This window comes from Pseudophryne corroboree, chromosome 3 (assembly GCF_028390025.1).
Source record: "Pseudophryne corroboree isolate aPseCor3 chromosome 3, aPseCor3.hap2, whole genome shotgun sequence".
Classification (NCBI taxonomy): Eukaryota; Metazoa; Chordata; class Amphibia; order Anura; family Myobatrachidae; genus Pseudophryne; species Pseudophryne corroboree.
In genome coordinates, this window is record NC_086446.1 from 549,300,803 (window position 1) to 549,313,939 (window position 13,137).

A 13,137-nucleotide genomic window follows, 5' to 3' on the forward strand; every position below is an offset into this window, starting at 1 on the left:
AGAGATTGTCTATCGCTGCAATATACAGCAATAGGAAAAGACTCCTGGGTGCTGCTTTTTGACAAATAGAACCATTACTACTTTTCTCCTCTTTTAAAATCTGCTGAATTCCTAATGTGCAGTCTGCTGCCTAGTCTGTTACCCATATGGAAGGGCAGCTACAGTAGAGTTAGATAGTTATTTAGGGAGCCTACAGCTACAGTTAGATAAATACAGTAGTTTGCGATTGTTGGATGATACATGGATGCTACATATATACTTTGAAATATAAATAAGAATTTTAAGAAAAGGATAGTTAGGAAGGAACAGAATAAAAAAAAAAATACAACAACCAGAAGCAAGAAGAATTAATTTTATGAACATAAAGGTAATATGGGGCGTGAAAGGAAAATTAAATATATAAAAAAAATACAAAAATGAAAAACTAGAAAATATAAAACTATTAGTGATGAGCGGGTTCGGTTCCTCGGAAACCGAACCCCCCCGAACTTCACCCATTTTACACGGGTCCGAGGCATACTCGGATTCTCCCGTATGGCTCGGTTAATCCGAGCGCGCCCGAACGTCATCATCCCGCTGTCGGATTCTCGCGAGATTCGGATTCTATATAAGGAGCCGCGCGTCGCCGCCATTTTCACTCGTGCATTGGAAATGTTAGGGAGAGGACGTGGCTGGCGTCCTCTCTGTTTATTAATGTTGCTGCAAATATTTGTGCTTATTGCTTAATTGTGGGGACTGGGCAGCAGCTGTCTTATATAGGAGGAGTACAGTTCAGAGTTTTGCTGATCAGTGACCACCAGTTTTATCCGTTCTCTGCCTGAAAAACGCTCCATATCTGTGCTCAGTGTGCTGCATATATCTGTGCTCACACTGCTTTATTGTGGGCACTGGCGACCAGCAGTATTATATAGGAGGAGTACAGTGCAGAGTTTTGCTGACCAGTGACCACCAGTATTATACGTTGTCTGCCTGAAAAACGCTCCATATCTGTGCTCAGTGTGCTGCATATATCTGTGCTCACACTGCTTTATTGTGGGTACTGGGGACCAGCAGTATTATATACAGGAGGAGTACAGTGCAGAGTTTTGCTGACCAGTGACCACCAGTATTATACGTTGTCTGCCTGCAAAACGCTCCATATCTGTGCTCAGTGTGCTGCATATATCTGTGCTCACACTGCTTTATTGTGGGGACTGGGGACCAGCAGTATTATATAGGAGGAGTACAGTGCAGAGTTTTGCTGACAGTGACCACCAGTATATATAGCAGTACGGTACGGAAGGCCACTGCTCTACCTACCTCTGTGTCGTCAAGTATACTATCCATCTAGATTCTATACCTGTGGTGCATTTTAGTTTTGCAGGTTGCTGACAGTGACCACCAGTATATATAGCAGTACGGTACGGAAGGCCACTGCTCTACCTACCTCTGTGTCGTCAAATATACTATCCATCTAGATTCTATACCTGTGGTGCATTTTAGTTTTGCAGTTTGCTGACAGTGACCACCAGTATACATAGCAGTACGGTACAGAAGGCCACTGCTCTACCTACCTCTGTGTCGTCAAGTATACTATCCATCTAGATTCTATACCTGTGGTGCATTTTAGTTTTGCAGTTTGCTGACAGTGACCACCAGTATATATAGCAGTACGGTACGGAAGGCCACTGCTCTACCTACCTCTGTGTCGTCAAGTATACTATCCATCTAGATTCTATACCTGTGGTGCATTTTAGTTTTGCAGTTTTCTGACAGTGACCACCAGTATATATAGCAGTACGGTACGGAAGGCCACTGCTCTACCTACCTCTGTGTCGTCAAGTATACTATCCATCTAGATTCTATACCTGTGGTGCATTTCAGTTTTGCAGTTTGCTGACAGTGACCACCAGTATATATAGCAGTACAGTACGGAAGGCCACTGCTCTACCTACCTCTGTGTCGTCAAGTATACTATCCATCCATACCTGTGGTGCATTTCAGTTGTGCGCAGTATATATAGTGGAAGGCCATTGCTACATTGCTATTGATACTGGCATATAATTCCACACATTAAAAAATGGAGAACAAAAATGTGGAGGTTAAAATAGGGAAAGATCAAGATCCACTTCCACCTCGTGCTGAAGCTGCTGCCACTAGTCATGGCCGAGACGATGAAATGCCATCAACGTCGTCTGCCAAGGCCGATGCCCAATGTCATAGTAGAGAGCATGTAAAATCCAAAAAACAAAAGTTCAGTAAAATGACCCAAAAATCAAAATTGAAAGCGTCTGATAAGAAGCGTAAACTTACCAATATGCCATTTACGACACGGAGTGGCAAGGAACGGCTGAGGCCCTGGCCTATGTTCATGGCTAGTGGTTCAGCTTCACATGAGGATGGAAGCACTCATCCTCTCGCTAGAAAACTGCAGTGCCACTCCTAGATGGGCCAGGTGTTTGTGTCGGCCACTTGGGTCGCTTAGCTTAGTCACACAGCTACTTCATTGCACCTCTTTTTTTCTTTGCATCATGTGCTGTTTGGGGACTATTTTTTTTAAGTGCCATCCTGTCTGACACTGCAGTGCCACTCCTAGATGGGCCAGGTGTTTGTGTCGGCCACTTGGGTCGCTTAGCTTAGTCACACAGCTACCTCATTGCGCCTCTTTTTTTCTTTGCATCATGTGCTGTTTGGGGACTATTTTTTTGAAGTGCCATCCTGTCTGACACTGCAGTGCCACTCCTAGATGGGCTAGGTGTTTGTGTCGGCCACTTGGGTCGCTTAGCTTAGTCACACAGCTATCTCATTGCGCCTCTTTTTTTCTTTGCATCATGTGCTGTTTGGGGACTATTTTTTTTAAGTGCCATCCTGTCTGACACTGCAGTGCCACTCCTAGATGGGCCAGGTGTTTGTGTCGGCCACTTGGGTCGCTTAGCTTAGTCACAAAGCTACCTCATTGCACCTCTTTTTTTCTTTGCATCATGTGCTGTTTGGGGACTATTTCTTTGAAGTGCCATTATGCCTGACACTGCAGGGCCACTCCTAGATGGGCCAGGTGTTTGTGTCGGCCACTTGTGTCGCTTAGGTTAGTCACACAGCGACCTTGGTGCGCCTCTTTTTTTCTTTGCATCATGTGCTGTTTGGGGACTATTTCTTTGAAGTGCCATTATGCCTGACACTGCAGGGCCACTCCTAGATGGGCCAGGTGTTTGTGTCGGCCACTTGTTTCGCTTAGCTTAGCCATCCAGCGACCTCGGTGCAAATTTTAGGACTAAAAATAATATTGTGAGGTGTGAGGTGTTCAGAATAGACTGAAAATTAGTATAAATTATGGTTATTGAGGTTAATAATACTATGGGATCAAAATGACCCCCAAATTCTATGATTTAAGCTGTTTTTGAGGGTTTTTTGTAAAAAAACACCCGAATCCAAAACACACCCGAATCAGACAAAAAATTTTCAGGGAGGTTTTGGCAAAACGCGTCCGAATCCAAAACATGGCCGCAGAACCGAATCCAAAACCAAAACACAAAACCCGAAAAATTTCCGGTGCACATCTCTACCTTTTACATATCGACTTCTTGACCTGTCGGCCTTTTGTATCTGTTGATCTGCTGTCGACCATATGGTGTTGACCCACTGACTGTCAACCTATTGGCTGTCGATCTATCATCCACAACCCGCACATTCCGGGTACGGCCTCTATTCTTGCATTTTTACATTTGAATCTGGTGATAATTTGATGAATATTTTAACAGACTGTGAGGCCCATTTGTGCTAAAATTTCATATAAAATGTTGCTTGGTCACTCTTTTTTATGTATTGCATAATTAATCAAACCTCCTCTATTTTAAGGGGGAGATTTATCAAATTTTGGAGAGAGATACAATGGAGAAGTTTCACACTGCAACCAATCAGCTTATGTTATTTTTCTAGTACAGCCTGTAAATGACAGCTAGAAGCTTATTGGTTGATATGGACAAAATCTCTACTCTCCAAGATTTGACAAATTTACCCCTATGTCTTATAATTTCAAATTTTCAATGTTTTTTTTGTTTGTATGGGACTCTATATCATACTTACAGACTTTTCTTTACTTCTCTCTGGGAGAAGCCTGGAGAAGAGAAGCAGCTGGGTATGTCGGGGTGCGATGGGCAGCATCTACGTCATTAGGCCCCACCCCATCATAGTAGTTCCCGCAAATCATGAGTCCTCAAGGAGGGGGTGGGGCTAAAATGATAATTTTAGGGATCCACTAAGGAGTGGGCGGGATGCGGGTGTGGGTGCAAGGGACTACCCATAAATCAGAAGTATCCCACGACTTCCAGGAGAGTAGGTAAGTACTGTATGCTCTAGATATGCTTCCTTCAAAACTAGCCTAGACTGAGCCAATGTGTTACATTGAAAGTACTATCCAAGTTAGAAAATGGCATAAAATCTGACCCTATTGCATAGCACATTCTGACCCCCCAGCAGCTTGCACATGCATAGACCAATGGCCATGCATATGCAGAAGGACTCTTGGGTCATAAACGCGGAAAGTCCTCACTACACAAGGATAGCTTTTATCAGAAGAGCTGACCTTTGTGTTTTCATTTGCAAACAGCAGGCTGTGATAAGTGGTGGTATGTATCACATGCAATATGTGATGCATGAAACATCCCGCCCTCTATCACCTATATATTCAGTGGTGGTTCTAGGCATGGGCAAGCCGGGCAATGGCCTGGGGCACTGCAGCCTGGGGGCATCTTCACAGTCAACCCACCAGTGCCGTCTTATATGATGGTGCCCACATTCTCTCACCCACCACCACTGCCAGTTACTTACCGACACTCCTGCGGATGTCCGGATTCAGTGGGGTCAGAGCTTGATGGGACCATGCAGATTAGGCCGTCCATGCATCACGGGCCTGCAGGCAGAGTCAGCTGCCCAGCACAGCCTGCAAGCGGAGAGCCACCAGTGCAGGCATTGAGAACAACATAACAGTGCCCCTCTCCCACAGCAGCAGCTGCGGATTCCTCCCCCTCTCTCCTCAAGCCAAAATAATGCAATTAGTGCATAGGGAGCCATGGGCAGTGAGACATCCAGGAGGGAGAGTGATGGAGGAGCTGGCCCAGTGCAGAGAGCAGCTCTGGCAGGGAGTTTGACAGCTAGGAGGCAGCTGGAAGCTCAAATGAGAGACTGGAGGAGGAGGACAGCATGGTCCTAAGGTGATCGCTTGTGTGTGTGTGTGTCTATGTGTAGGCTGGCACTGACCCCTGTGTATGCATGTGTGTGTGTGTGTGTGTGTGTGTGTGTGTGTGTGTGTGTGTGTATGATAAAACTGATCTGTGTGTGCAGAGCTGGCCCTAACCAATATGATGCCTTAAGCAAGATTTTGGCTGGTGCCCCCTTGCACCACCACTAGTTCCCCTTCTGACCCTGCATCCCTTTCCCAGCACCATTACCCCTCACCCATAGCAGTATTTTGGTGCTCCTACTCCCTATATTTTAAAAAGGAACAGTACGCACATTCAGCGCACAGCTCAAAAAGGGGTTTGTTCTTGCTGGGAAGGAGCATGGCAACACACAATAGTACCCCCAATTCAAATAATGCCACACAGTACTGCAACTTTACTCACATTTTATCATGCAATAGTGTCCCTTACTCATGTTACATCACACAGTAGTACCACTTTACCTTATATACGTTACTCCTCAGAGTAGTGCCCCTTATTCACATTACATCACTCTGAATTGCTCCTTTATTCACATTACACCAAACCATATTGCTTTTTATTCACATAATACCACACAGTAATGCCCCTTGCACATATGACACACATTATTAATGTCCTTATAAATATAATGTGCCTTACACATTATGCCAACTTTTAGTAATGCAATAAAACACACACAATATTCCTTACACGTATGCCGCACATTATTAATGTCCTTATACACATAATGAAACACACAGTGCCCCTTACACATATGCCGCACATTGGGGGTAATTCCAAGTTGATCGGTGCAGGAAATTTTTTAGCAGTTGGGCAAAACCATGTGCACTGCAGGGGGGGCAGATATAACATTTGCAGAGAGAGTTAGATTTGGGTGGGTTATTTTGTTTCTGTGCAGGGTAAATACTGGCTGCTTTATTTTTACACTGCAATTTAGAATGCAGATTGAACTCACCACACCCAAATCTATCTCTCTCTGCACATGTTATATCTGCCCCCCCCCCCTCTGCAGTGCACATGGTTTTGCCCAACTGCTAAAAAAAATCCTGCTGCGATCAACTTGGAATTACCCCCATTATTAGTGCACTTATACACATGACACACATTGTGCCCCTTACACATATGTCACACATTATTAGTGCACTTATACACATAATGACACACATAGTGCCCCTTACACATACAGATGTGTCCACATACATCTTTGCTATATCCCAACATGTACAGTATATCACAGTTTTGCATGCAATAGACTTAGAGATTTAGCTATGTCTTGTGATTTTTCCTAATTTGCTTCTTTATACATATTCTATTATGGCAAGCAAAAATTTTAAAATCCATCCACTCGCTACTCGTGAAAAACAGCTTAGCCATGTTTTGCATGTTGTGCAAAATTTAGCAAAATTGCAAAGATGTAAGTGGACACATCTGTATGCCACACATTATTAAAGCGTTTATACACATGACACACATAATGCCCCGTACACATATGCCAAACACCACTGCACAACCCACCCACTCACACACAGTACTCACATGGCCGCTAACACTGACCTCTGCCTCTGCTTGGACAGATGTGTCTTCATACATCTTGCCTCAATATGCCATGCAGCAGGAGATGCCTGGTGTGAGTCAGCAGGCAGCTTTTCTAACATCGGGTGCCATTTTTGACTAAAATGCATCGTATTTGCATTACTGTGTGGCTAGGATGCACAAGCAGCTTCTGCTGATTAAAATGATATGTGGCATGCCTATATGCTGTGTGCGACTGTGGCTGTATCTGCATACAAACTGCTACGTTACAGTGATTTCCAGGATTACACTGTAACGTAGCATTTCATATGCAGATACAGCCGCAGTCACACAAAGAATATAGGCATGCCACATATCATTTTAATCAGCAGAAGCTGCTTGTGCCCCTAGACATACCAAATGCCCCAAGCATTTGCCTAGTTTTCCTATGCCTAGGGCCGGCTCTGTGTGTGTGTGTGTGTGTGTGTGTGTGTGTGTGTGTGTGTGTGTGTGTGTGTATAGGCTGACACTGATCCTGGCCATGTGTTTTTGTCAGTGTGCCCCTGGTTCCTGTGCAGTCTGTGTGTGTATAAGTGGCTCTACTGTATGTTGGGACCAAGGCTGGGTACACATTTGACAATAGACAGCCAATATATCGTCCAAATTAGCTGATCGGACAATATATCGTTCACATCGTCCAGTGTGTATGCAGTTTGTCATAAACGATGCGCGCTCTCGCGGGTCATTAACGATGTCCAATATCTTTTAGTTCAAACTTTGAAATCTAAAGATATTGGACAAGACAGCATGCACCTGGATCAGGGACGTGCAGTCAGGGGAGGCAGTTATTAATAATTAAAATAATACAAAGAAAATACTTATGACACATTATGTGTCATAAGAATCTTCTTTAAATTATTCTAATTATTATAATAAATTTAATTAGTTTGGGAGGCACCGATAGCAGTGCCTCCCGTAGATACTGGGAACGGGGATAGAGCGGGGGGCTAGGCTAAAACTCTGGGCTGTACAAGACCATTGAAAACAGCAGTTAAAGTGGCACTAGTATAAGTGCCTCGTTGACAGGGACACATACGCCCCTGTCAGCGAGGCAGATGTGATTGGACAGCGGATCCAGTGCTGGATCCGCTGTCCAATCACACATACGCAGCGGCGGGACAAGACGGATGTAAATAATTACCGCTTCTAATTTCCCTCGCTGCTGGGGGTGGCCGGAGCCTGACAGTAGCTGCAGCCAGTGTAATTTAGTACATCCACCGCAGCAGCCGCCTCCGTTACACATCACTGAAAGTAAGAGGCTTGCTGCTGACATGTAGGGGGAGCAGCTCCTCTCAGTTGGCTCTCGCGTGGTGCGGCCACGGCGTGAGGGGTGAAATGTGGATGGTAGCAGCGCTGGCACTGTTTTTACTCCCCACAGCCCTGCAGCAGTATATGCCCGGGGACGAGCGGCTGGTGGTATTCAATTATAATAATATTATGCACCTTGACCTGAGTGAGTGCAGGGGGTGGGGGGTTTGATGGTGCCTGTGCCGGTGTTCAATATTAAATGATGCTCCTTTATGGGTGGGGTCATGTTAGCCACCAGTTAGCATTTTATTTTATAACAGACGCCTCTCCGCCTCATTTTTATTCCCCCTGTACGAAGCAAATGAGGAGGACAGGCGTCTGTTGTAAAATAAAATAACAGACGCCTCTCCTTATGCATCTGGGTTCTAGTCCCAAAACCCCACCAGCACACAAATGCATATGTTAATTATTATAATACTACCAGCATGCGTGCAGGCTCCTCTCCTCACACCATCCTGCACAGGGTCTGACATCCCCCCCGGGCTGCCCCCCCCCCCTTTCCTTCCACGGACTGTGCCTCCTACAGTTAGGTGACTGTCACCCAGTCATTGCCCACAGCCCCCAATGGATTGCTCTCTGCACATGGATGACTTGGTCGGGACCCCATCCGAGCTGTGGCACATGTCTGGGCGTCTAGCAGGAGAAACGACTCACCCTCCACACAGAGACCACCGGGTAACTGCTCTCCCCTGCATATCACAGCTCTGAGTGCTCAGTATTTCTGCTGCTGATAAACCTGTCTCTCTCGCTATGTTGCTCTCGCTTTCTCTACATGTCTTTTTCTTGGACTCTCATCATGTTTCTCTCGCCATGTCTCCTTCTCTCTCTTGCCATGTCTCTCTCTCTTACCATGTTTCTCTCACTCTCGCCATGTCTCTCTCACCATGTCTCTCTATCTCTGCTATGTCTCTCTCTTGCCATGTCTCTCTCACCCTCGCCATGTCTCTCTCGCTCTCGCCATGCCTTTCTTGCTCTCGCAATGTCTCTCTCACTCTTGCCATGTCTCTCTCGCCATGTCGCTATGTCTCTCTCACCATATCTTTCTTTCTCTCACCATGTCTCTCTCTTTCACCATGTCTCTCCCTCTCTCGTAATTTCTCTCTCTTGTCATGTGTTTCTATCTCACTCTCTCACCATGTCTCTCTGTCTCTCTCTCTCCGTGGGGGAGATGTACTAAGCCTGAAAAGTGATAAATATCACTGTGAAAAAGCACCAGCCAATCAGCTCCTAACTGTCATGTTACAGGCTGTGTTTGAAAAATGACAGTTAGGAGCCGATTGGCTGGTACATTATCACTGTGATATTTATAACTTTTCAGGCTTAGTACATCTGGCCCCCTATGTCTCTCTCTTTCTCCCTTCCTGTGTCTCCCTCCCCCATGTCTCTTTTTCTCTTCCTCCCTTTCCATGTCTCTCTCTCCCTCCCCCACATCGATCTCTTTCTCCCTTCCCATCTCTCTCTCTCCCCTGCTCTGGTTCTGTGTGCTCTCTCTCTCTTGCTGTGCTCATCAGCAGTATATACTTGCTCTGGTGCCCTCCATGGAATAATGACCCCGAAATATCCAGCAAGATGGCTTCTTTTGTAGATTTAATATATTGCAAAAAAGGTGCTGTTTATTACAATAAACATAACCTTTTTGTATTTTAGCAAGTCGCTGAGTGCCGCCATCTTGCTATATACAGTGTGTGTATATATATATATGTAGAAAGGCTGCACTCAATAAGGACTGGAACAGCAGCGGAAAATGAAGAGACTAAGCCCTTTGATCAAGTTAACGTTTCAGTTGTGTTTAACTGTCATCATAACCCCCGAAAGTTAAATACAGCTGAAACGTTAACTTGATCTAAGGGCTTAGTCTCTTAATTTTCCGCTGCTGTTCCTGTCCCTATTGAGTGCCGCCTTTCTACCAACTTTTACATTTGCATTCAGCACGTGAAGGCACCGGGGCAATCATGAAGGAGGTTTAAATGCCGGTAAATATATATATATATATATATATATATATATATATAATATATATATTATAATCATATATCTGGAAACCCCCCTTTTAAAATCCTGCATTTGCCCCTCGTCCACTGTCCTCCCACTGGGGACAGAGCCAAGTGCAGCTGCCCACCCAAGTGGGAATACAGGCCTTTGGTCGGGATTTCGCCAGCATTTCCCCTGCTGTCGGGATTCCAGTGTCGGTATTTCGACCACCGGGATCCCATCGCTTGGGAAATTAATTGCATCCCCCCTCAGACGATGCAACATTTTTTCCCATTTAGATTGCTGGCCGGACTCCAATGTGTGAGGGCCTCTGGGAGCCCACTCCATTCACCCCAATATTCCTATATTCGGGCCTGAGGATGGGGTTTCACTTGGTGCCTCCCCTGTCATTGACCTCACCGCACATCACTGACCTGGATGTGGGAGGATGACGTCACTGACAATATCGGTAATGCTACGATATCTTATACGCATCGTCAAGTGTGTACCCAGCCTAAAGGGATGATTCAGAGATGGGCACAGATCACTGCATATGCAGCCAGATCCGTGTCCATCTCCTCACATGCTGGGTGCCACCCATCACATGGCAAGGCTGCCCAGTATGTGTGAGACCGCAATTAGATTGCGTATGGCAGTACGGATGGTGTAATGGTTAGCATTACTGCCTCACAGCACTGAGGTCATGGGTTCAATTCCCACCATAGCTCTACCTGTGTGGAGTTTGTATATTCTCCCCGTACTTGCGTGTGTTTCCTCCGGGTACTCCGGTTTCCTCCCACAATCCAAAAATATACTGGTAGGTTAATTGGCTTCCAACACAAATTAACCCTAGTAAGAATGTGTGCTGGTGTACATGTGGTAGGGAATATAGATTGTAAGCTCCTCTGAGCAGGGACTCATGTGAATGGGCAAATAGTCTCTGTAAAGCGCTGCGGAATATGTGTGCGCTATATATAACTGGTAATAAATAAATAAATAAGTATGCATCGGAACTAAGGTTGACCCCTGACTGGCATCACACAGCAGCCCCGAAAACAGACTCATCCCGCCCCCTTCAGTATGCCCCGCCCCCAACACCACGTCACCGCCCTGTGAACGGCCGCTGATGTCAATCACACTACAGCCGCACCCTTCTGGTATGCGGCTGCAATGTGTAAGGTTGCGCACGTGTACTGCAAACAGTATGCAGTACGCAGACCAGATGCACGTGGCCACTGTGTGTGGCCGCGTCTATCTCGGAATCAGCCCCTAAATCCCACATTGCCTGTCTGAGGTGATATAAGATAAATAAATAAATAAATAAATAAGTGTTATGCAATTTAATACTGAACAAAGAAAATATCAATATCAAATTATAACTTTAAACATTTTCTGAATGTTTTGTAGTGGATATAATTATAAGAATGAATAATCATCAACATGTTCATCTTTCATGTACTATAGATAATATTGTTTTAAAAGTTGCATATTAATGTGATTATAAAATTGAAACTAAACCTGCTGAGTAAAAAAAAAAAAAACAACAACAAATTTATTTAATTTTTTTTTATCCTTTATCTGCAAATCCATCCCTTTCATCTGCAGCTCTTTGTTTTAGAAAACATTAATCTGCACAGATGGCGAAAGATGGTAATCTCTGATTTTCTGTTACCATGTTACCAGATATGGAATGGAATTTTTAATGAAATGGCAGTTTTAAAGGTTTTATAGAAAACAATGGATCTCATCTTATTTTCTGCAATTCAGATTTCTTTTTCTAATATGTTTTATAGAAATGCATCTTCACAATGGTTGTATTATGTGTTATTGTAGAATTGCTCACAGTACAGTATGTAGTAATGCAGATCATAATACCAACACATATACTAATAAAATACCTACTATTTAAGAATGTTTGTAATTTACCAAATGCCTTAATTCATTTTACATCAAAAACATGATCGTGTGATCTAGAGATGAGCGCCGGAAATTTTTCGGGTTTTGTGTTTTGGTTTTGGGTTCGGTTCCGCGGCCGTGTTTTGGGTTCGACCGCGTTTTGGCAAAACCTCACCGAATTTTTTTTGTCGGATTCGGGTGTGTTTTGGATTCGGGTGTTTTTTTCAAAAAACCCTAAAAAACAGCTTAAATCATAGAATTTGGGGGTCATTTTGATCCCAAAGTATTATTAACCTCAAAAACCATAATTTCCACTCATTTTCAGTCTATTCTGAATACCTCACACCTCACAATATTATTTTTAGTCCTAAAATTTGCACCGAGGTCGCTGTGTGAGTAAGATAAGCGACCCTAGTGGCCGACACAAACACCGGGCCCATCTAGGAGTGGCACTGCAGTGTCACGCAGGATGTCCCTTCCAAAAAACCCTCCCCAAACAGCACATGACGCAAAGAAAAAAAGAGGCGCAATGAGGTAGGTGTGTGAGTAAGATAAGCGACCCTAGTGGCCGACACAAACACCGGGCCCATCTAGGAGTGGCACTGCAGTGTCACGCAGGATGTCCCTTCCAAAAAACCCTCCCCAAACAGCACATGACGCAAAGAAAAAAAGAGGCGCAATGAGGTAGCTGACTGTGTGAGTAAGATAAGCGACCCTAGTGGCCGACACAAACACCGGGCCCATCTAGGAGTGGCACTGCAGTGTCACGCAGGATGTCCCTTCCAAAAAACCCTCCCCAAACAGCACATGACGCAAAGAAAAAAAGAGGCGCAATGAGGTAGCTGACTGTGTGAGTAAGATAAGCGACCCTAGTGGCCGACACAAACACCGGGCCCATCTAGGAGTGGCACTGCAGTGTCACGCAGGATGGCCCTTCCAAAAAACCCTCCCCAAACAGCACATGATGCAAAGAAAAATAAAAGAAAAAAGAGGTGCAAGATGGAATTGTCCTTGGGCCCTCCCACCCACCCTTATGTTGTATAAACAAAACAGGACATGCACACTTTAACCAACCCATCATTTCAGTGACAGGGTCTGCCACACGACTGTGACTGATATGACGGGTTGGTTTGGACCCCCCCAAAAAAGAAGCAATTAATCTCTCCTTGCACAAACTGGCTCTACAGAGGCA

At 44.8% G+C, this 13,137-nt stretch overlaps 1 protein-coding gene across 1 annotated transcript in view; it reads right to left on the reverse strand.

Annotated features, from left to right (window-relative positions):
• The window catches only part of CA10 (carbonic anhydrase 10), a 579,440-nt gene that overhangs the window by 180,534 nt on the left and 385,769 nt on the right, over positions 1 to 13,137 (reverse strand). The window lies entirely within an intron of this gene.